This window comes from Capricornis sumatraensis, chromosome 17 (assembly GCF_032405125.1).
Source record: "Capricornis sumatraensis isolate serow.1 chromosome 17, serow.2, whole genome shotgun sequence".
Classification (NCBI taxonomy): Eukaryota; Metazoa; Chordata; class Mammalia; order Artiodactyla; family Bovidae; genus Capricornis; species Capricornis sumatraensis.
Window position 1 is genome coordinate 46389689 of NC_091085.1, and position 8533 is coordinate 46398221.

Consider the following 8533-nt stretch of genomic DNA (forward strand, 5'->3'; position numbering starts at 1 on the left):
AAGTCCAAGGAGGAATATATTAGAGTTTTATGAGAAATCCTGAATCTTGAGTTAATTAGACTTGACAAAAATTGATGAATTTTTACTAGAGACTCGTGAAATTATAATAGACTGTAAGTCAAATATATATATATATATATACATACATATATGTATATATATATATAAGTTGAGGCAAGATTTGTTTTATTTACTGAAAATCTCCTGTACCTAACATTTTCATAACAATTAAATATTTGTTAAATCAAAGATAAATACTATCCTTTATGCTAAACCTTTATAACTCTAAAAGATTTTGTTTTATAGTGTTCTAAAGTAAATGACTTCTTTTGGAAGAAATTATTATTGGCTGGAAATAAGATTAGTTCAGGAATTTTTTGGGAGATCTCATCACTAGGAATACTTTAAGATCTCATTACACAGGTACCACTGAATTCAATAGCTCTCTTAGGACAATAATTAACACAACTTAACTAGAAGATTCAGTTGAATATTCATAAAGGGCAAATGTTATAGCCAGATATATTATACAAAAATACAGTATCTTTTCTACTATGACACCACCAATAGCAATGAATACCATTGATTTAATGATAGCTCTTTGAGCAAAAAGTAATCATTTATTAATTACAGCTAAAAAAAGAAAAAAATCATATTACCCAACCATAGAATATTCATAAAATATAAAACTTTATTCATAAATAAAACAGAGCTTGAATCTTAAGATTTCTCATAATGAACCTTTAGGAATACTTCTGAATGCTTTTCAGCCACTGCAAAAGATTAAAGGCTCCATGTAGTTTTTTATAGCATATGATTGGAATCTCAACCTCCATTAGGACAACTATTAGGGCATTATTGTCATTAGGACAGCCATTAAAATTCTAGGTCTTATAAAATATAACAAGGCTATCAGATCCAGTATCAGTAAGCAAGACATTTCAGATTAACCCCGCAACCCCCAAAGAAGTAAAATGTTGGACAAAATTAGAAGAAAAAAAAAAAAGCATTAAAGAACTAAAGAGAGAGCTGGAGTTAACTGAACCAAGATACAGGACTACAGGACAATAAGGAAAGAAGCCAATCATAAAGAGTTGATCACGAGATTAAGGAGTATTTTAAAATCTAGGACCCCCCAAAATAAAGAAACCTTGCTGAGACAATTCACCTCAAATTTCCCTCTTCTGTGGAATTTTATCACCTTAAAATAAGTAGCATATTAAATAAGGAGTTTATAAACCTGCATCCACTATTCAAAACATATTCCTGGTTATTTTCAAGTAAAATGTTTCAAAATATTAAAAGATAATCTCTAGTAGGTCTTTTGAGATTCTCAATATGTTTTAGCCAGTTAGTAATTTTCTTCTGTAGTGCTAGAAAGTCAGTTCCTGACTTACTTTATGCTCAGCACTAGAGATGTGGTATATGCTTAAATAAATACTTCCTGCCTATATTGTGCTGCCAAAAATAGAAAATGATAAAAAATTATATTAGATTTTCCTCTGATGCATATTTCAATAAATGTGTTAGGACTTATTCATGAAATTCAAAAATATATTATGCCAGTAAACCTTTTTGCAAAGGCACTTTGTAAAATGCAATTGAAATTTGCAAAAATACTCTACCTTAAACTTTTGATTGCATTATGATCTATTACAACTTTTCCACAGTGTAGGTAATATTCAGTTTTTTTTTTCCCCTAGGCAAATAGTCTCTAGAGTTTGATATCGATCAAAGATAAAGCCTGATACATAAATTATGTCAGTGACTTCAAACATCAAGCTAACATTTCAGACTGGATATGTAAAAACCTCTGAGCTGCCATCTTCTTTCTGAAATCAACCAAAAGCAAGGAAATAAAGGAAATAAAATGGAAATTTCCTTTTATAACAACAAAAACCCTTGATACTCAAATTCAAAATAAAGGAAAAAGGGCTACTGAGTGGAATGCATTTTGGACCAAGGTAATGGAAAAAAGGAAAAAGGAGACAAGCTGTTCACCACTGAAAAGCTCAGGTAGAAAGAGTAAATTAAAACCAACAACCCTAGTTTGGACCACCTACAACAGAAGGGATGGAACCAGTTACAAGAGCTTTCTGCTACCCCGTTGAAAAATGAATTTGCAGGGGAAACAGAGCTGAAGAAATAGACACATTCTTTGTAACTACTGCAGCAAGACAGAGAAGAAGCCCTGAGTAAACCACTGTACCTACCATCCCTTGGTCAAGGATAAACACACACATACAAATACACACACACAATTTTTTATCCTATGGAGTTCCACTGAGAACCAGGGAGATTTCCTGCTAGCCCAGACTAAGTCTGGTTCCTGTTCTATACCATCTGTTCTATAGTAGCTAACTGAAAAGAACTCCAGTCATTAAAAAGTAATAATTAATTTATAATAGCCAGCACTAGAGATAAGCAAAACAACTTTAAACAGGAAGGTCACTATCATATAAGTATGTTTGAGGAGAGGGAATATATGCATATATATGGTTAATTCGTGTTTGATGTATGACAGAAGTCAAACCAATATTGTAAACCAATCAATCAATTAAAAATAAATAATTTTTTTCAAAAAATTGCACACACACATACATAGCACATATACAACTTTTTAATACTTCTTATAATCCCAAAGAAAACAGGTAAAGACATTCAAATTTCCCATGTGTTCAAGTTTTCTATAAACTCTTGTCCTGACTTTTCTTTCCAACAACAGCAAAAAAAAAAAAAAAAAAAAAAAAGATCAGTAGATAAACTCTATGGTACTCTCAGACAGACCAATGGACCAAGCCCAAAAGCAGTCCCACAGATACATAAAAGCTGAACTATTAATAGAAGTGACATTGACAGTATGTGAAAGAGAGGGGAATTATTCAATAAATGGTATGTAAACAATTTTATAGAAGAAAAATGAAATCAGAATCTTGCATAATCTTTCATACAAAGATTAATGTCAGATGAATTAGAGATTTAAACATGAATGTCAAAGTTACAAAATATTTCAGAAGAAAAAGGGAACTATCTCTGTTACCTGGGGGTTAAGAAGAAATTTTTCAAACAAAAAGAAAAATTTCTTTTTTCAGACAAAAAGAAAACAAACTGCAAAGGAAAAGACTAATATATAAGTCTTCACTGAAATTAAAATTATGCTTATCCAAAATATTATAACGAGTGACTACATAACCCACAAGCTTTCAGAAATTAAATGCACCATAATAATTGAAAAAAGATTAGTGAAGACATAAAGAATGCCTTCAAATCAATGTGAAAATTGAAATTAAACCAGTAGAAAATTTGGGGGGAAATTTAAGTATCGGAAATTCTAGCCACTTATATGAAAAGAAGATAAAAATGGAAATAAAGACTTTAAAGGTGCTCACCTTCATCAACCATCATGCATGCTCAGTTGCTTAGCCGTGTCTGACTCTTTGTGACCCCATGGACTATAGCCTGCCAGACTCCTCTGTCCATGGATTCTCCAGGCAAGAATACTGGAATGGGTTGCCACTTCCTCCTCCAGGGTATCTTCCCAACCGAGGGATCCAACCAATATCTCCTGCATCTCCTGAATTAGCAGGCATATTCTTTACCACTAGCACCACCTGGGAAGCCCTCATCAATAATCAGGGAAATCCAAACTAGAACCAAAGTTCAGAGTGAGACACCATTTTACTCTGATTATAATCAAAAATTTTTTCTCTTTAATGTGATAGCATCAGTGCTGGCCAAGACTGTAAGACCCTGAGAACTGGCATGTACTACTGATGAGACTGTAAAAAGACACAACCATTTTGGAAGGCAATTTCACATTCTCTAAAGCAGAGTCGAACTCTTTTGCAACTCCATAGACTGTAGCCTGCCACACTCCCCTTTCCATGGGATTTCCCAGGCAAGAATACTGTAATGGATTGCCATTTCCTTTTCCAAGGGATCTTCCCAACCTAGGAACTGAGCCTGTGTGTCCTGCAGATTCTTTACCACTGAACAATCAGAGAAGCCTACAGCACCAAAACTGAGTTGAGACTCATATAACTTAGAATAACTTTAAAAATAGATATATTTTTTAAAGAGTTCAAAATAATTAACACTATACTTGAGGGTGTTTTCCTAGTGCTGAAGACTTACCTTGGGATCTTTCCAGGGTAATGGTTTTGATAGTAATGTTGGAGATGCTTGGTGAACTTTCAGTCATGGAGCTGCTCCAGTAAGCTAAGTTGTAATAAACTCTCAGATCCTATAGAAGCAGGATCTATTTACATGTGATGATTTCAAATTCTATCCCCAGGTACCTGTGAGCACTGTGATCAAGCCCAGACTCTGAGGGCATGATCTCATGATCCTGAGCAAAAGGCAGCCCCATCAGGGGAAACTCACAGAGTACTAACATGGTTTTCATGTTCAAACAAGAGGCGACTGGGCACCCCTTGAGGACATCCCAGACTTTGATGGTATAATCATTGTATCCAGCAGGATACACTGAGGAAGAAGTCCAAGCTGGAAGCTGCCCAGAGGCTATATAGGCAACACACAGCATCATCTGATCCCAAAACAAAGGCATCTCTACCCAGGTTAGTATCAGACACTGTTGATGTCAGATTCTTGTGTTTGAAAGGACTGCACACACTGTCCAGGGCACATGTCCCACCCAACGGCTTTCTTGTCACATCTTCCAAACAAGAAGGTGTTCCAGGTCTCTGAGGGGGCCAGGTCCAAACAGAGCACGTCAGTCCCATGCCCATAAAAAGCACTGCAGCAGCCGCCTGCTCTCCATGTTCCACAGGCACACGTGCCATCGCCACTGGCCGTCAGGATCTGCACATCAGAGCTGGTGAAGCTGCAAGCTGACAGATAGTCAGTGTGCATAGCAACAGACTTCTTTTTGGCAGCCATGTTTTCATTTTTGTCAAATATCGGTAGCTACACGAAACACTTATTATCCAAACCACCGCATGCAGTGACACGTTCCAACGGGGCGTATGCACATGCCACCATCCACTTGCAGTTCATCGCGACTGTGCACTCCTTGTTAGTAGTGAAGGAATCCCACACTACCACCTTCCCATCCTGTGAGGAGGTCACCATCCTCCTCTTATTCTTGAACCAGTCCATGCACAGAACCTTGTTCCCATGGCCTGTGAGGGTCCTTCTGGTCTTCATGACAAACTGGTCTGGGGCCTCCACGTGCTTGGCCACCTGGTGCAGCTCCAAGTCGGGCAGCTTGGCCTTCTCCTCCTCAAGTTTGCCCTTGAGGCTCGGCCTCACTCTTGATTGACGCCAGCATCTCGTTTTCATGTAGCGCATCGCCTGCTGTCTTCACGCGGGGACCCACCTGGAGGGAAGCAGGATGCAAGTTAGCAGGCTGCGAAGGCACAGACCACAGCACCGTAGTAGTGGGTCCAGCTGCCTCCCCATCCTCAGGAACATATCCCAGAGCAATGGATTTAACCTTTCCTGCTAACATAGTCCCTTAATATTTTGAAAGTGATAAACCTTCTTGCCAATTTTTAAACTGGCCATCATCTATAATCAGAAGTGTTTGTAATAGTTCTGAAGGATGTTAATTCCCAGTTAAATATAAACATGGCATTATTAGATAAAATTGTTACATCTCTCTTTTTACACGTGTCTAAGGAATATGAATATAAGAATACATTTTTAACCAAACATCCTTTATTTGAAAAAACTTAATCAAGCTTTTCTTTAGCATTCAGAAATTTAACATCTGTCATGTTTCTCCTTAAACTTGTATCTCTGTTTCATCTTCCTCAAATAATTTTATCCTAAGGGAATATATTTTATATTTGGAAGTTTATCAGTAAAAAATATATGAATTCAGAAGATAAGAAAATAGTAAAGACAAAGCACTAGTGAGTAAAATGTAAACAAAAAGAAAAACAACAAGGAGACTTCTGTTTCTGGGAAGAGAGAATAAACGTACTTCTTATTCTTCCCAATAAGGAAAATTTATGAAGAAGAAAGGAGAAGAAAGACTGTTTAGGGACCATAGGACCCACAGAATGACACAGTGGTGAGTTCCTTGGAGTATTTTGTATCCCAGACATGTAGCCAAAGAAATTGGCAAACTGGAACTACCAATAGGCACATGTAGGAAGAAACTCCAACAAAAGCCTCTCTCTCTAGTCTGGCTCAAGGCACATGAATCAGAGCAAACTCTGGGAGATAGTGAAGGATGGGGAAGCCTGGTGTGCTACAGTCCACGGAGTCACAGAGAGTTGGACATGACTTAGAGACTGGACAGTAACAGCCAAGGGAAGCAGGCAAGGGGCAGTCTAGCAAAAGAGAAGACTTTAAATATATAGATATATATACCTTCTCAATTTCATTCATTCAAACACCAAATGAGGGGGGAGAAAAGGGTGGCTCCACCTCAATCATGCTAGCAAAAACCAAGTGAGGAGCCTACACCTTCATCCTTATAAGACTATAAAAGCTACCCCAGTCCCCTCCCTGCCAGGATGGTTTCAGAGATAAGCAAGCAGGCAGACAAGCCTTTCATCTCTCCTGGCTAGTGACAAGCCTAACCTGCAGTGTTAGTGGAGACCACATGGAGAATTGCAAGTCCCAAACTCCTAAGCTTGCCAAGCAATAATGAGGACTCTCCAACCGTGTATCAACAGAGTACACTGTTTTAAGAAACTTGTACTTCTATTTCCAACTGTCAGTGGCAAGGCAAATCTTTTCCTGCTAAGGTAGTGTCAACATAAATCCATCTAAAATAGGTTTAAATATGCTATGGTCTCACAATATCATACAAAAAATGTCCAGGTATCAGTCAAAACTCGCTGCTTATACCAAGAAACAGGAAGATATAAAACTGAATGAAAAAAAGAAGTCAATAGATGCCAACACAAATATGACAAAGTTGTTAGAACTATCTACAAATATTTTAAATTAGTCATAATTAAAATACTTTAATAAGCAACTATGGAAAACAAATGAAAAAGTAGAAAACCTCAGCAAAGAAATAAAATGTAAGAGAGATTTCTGCATGATAGTAGAGTAAGATGCTCCTTTTTTCTCCTCTTCAATATAAAAGTAAAAAAATCTACAGCTCCAAAAATGTGCCTCTGCCCAATATACCAGAACACAGGAGAATTCTGCTTATCTGCACACCTACAACGGGTGGACCAGAACACATAGAAGCAGGACTATGGTAACACTGGAGGCAGTGCCTGAAATCTTGGCTTCCAACCCTATAGCTGAGAGCCTGCAGCCTTATAGAACCTGGTAGAAGCAGGGAAGGTAGCTCACACAACACCAGCCTGCTGGCACAGGCAGTTGGGGAGCAATGGCCGTAGAGTCTGGAACCCCATCCCTTCAGTTGCAAAGTGAAAGTCACTCAGTCATGTTCGACTCTTTGCGACCCCAAGGAATTCTCTAGGCCAGAATACTAGAGTGGGTAGCCTTTCCCTTCTCCAGGGGATCTTCCCAACCCAGAGACTGAACCCAGGTTTCCCACACTGTAGGTGGATTCTTTTCCACCTGAGCCACAAAGGAAGTCCAAGGGCGTCAACAATTCCAGTCCTCCACCCCCCCAACTGGAAGCAGAAAGATCCATGAATATAACAACACGTGACATGGCAGAAGTACCCATGGCAACAGAGCCTCCTGTACCGAATCCCTCCCGCCAAAGCTACAGAGCCTGCAAATTAGGGGCACAGCAGACGAGTCCGTCATTCCAGTGCTCCAAGCTACAACACAAGCAACACTCGCAGCAGCAAGACATCAACAGACCTGGAGGCTCAAGCACTGATACCAGGAGTACTTGGTGACATCTCTGACAAGGCAGTGAAAGGTCAAAAGTGCCAACTCTCAAATATAATCAGAGACAGATGCCAAAATCAGATATAGACATTACAATAAAGAAAACTAAGCCAATATCTATTGTGAATATAGACAGAAAAATCTTCAACAAAATGCCAAACCACGCAACTTATGAAAGGGATTATATACCATCACCAAGGGGGACTTGCCTCAAGAATGAAGGTTGGTTCAGCATATGAAAAGCAATCAATGTAATACATCATATCAGTAAAATCAAGGGAAAAAAAACACATGATCATCTCAATAACACAGAAAAAGCATATGACAAAATCTAACATCCTGTCAATAACAACAAACTAGGAATGAAAGGAATCTTCCTTAGTCTGATGAAGGGCATCTAGGAAAACGACACTGCTAATAATGAAAGACTGAAGACTTCTACTAAAGAAAAGGAACACATGTTTTCATATCTCTTGAGTATATACCTGGAATTGCTGGGTCATATCCTGCTACTATGTTTATCAAACTAGCAATGTATGGAAATTCCAATTTCTCCAAATCTTCACCAACATTTATTAGTTTCAATCTTTTAGACCATAGCCATGCTCATGGTTGTGAAGCAGTATTATACTCTGGTTTTGATTTGCATTTCCCCAATGGTTATTGAGGTTGATCATCTTATGTATTTAGGTCAATTCTATATCGACTTGACACATTATGTCTTAGTTCAACACAATCT

At 38.0% G+C, this 8533-nt stretch overlaps 1 pseudogene; it reads right to left on the bottom strand.

Annotated features, from left to right (window-relative positions):
* Window positions 1–4313: 4313 nt before the first annotated feature.
* LOC138093989 (guanine nucleotide-binding protein subunit beta-5 pseudogene) lies at window positions 4314–5305 on the bottom strand (annotated as a pseudogene).
* Between the last annotated feature and the right edge of the window lie 3228 nt (window positions 5306–8533).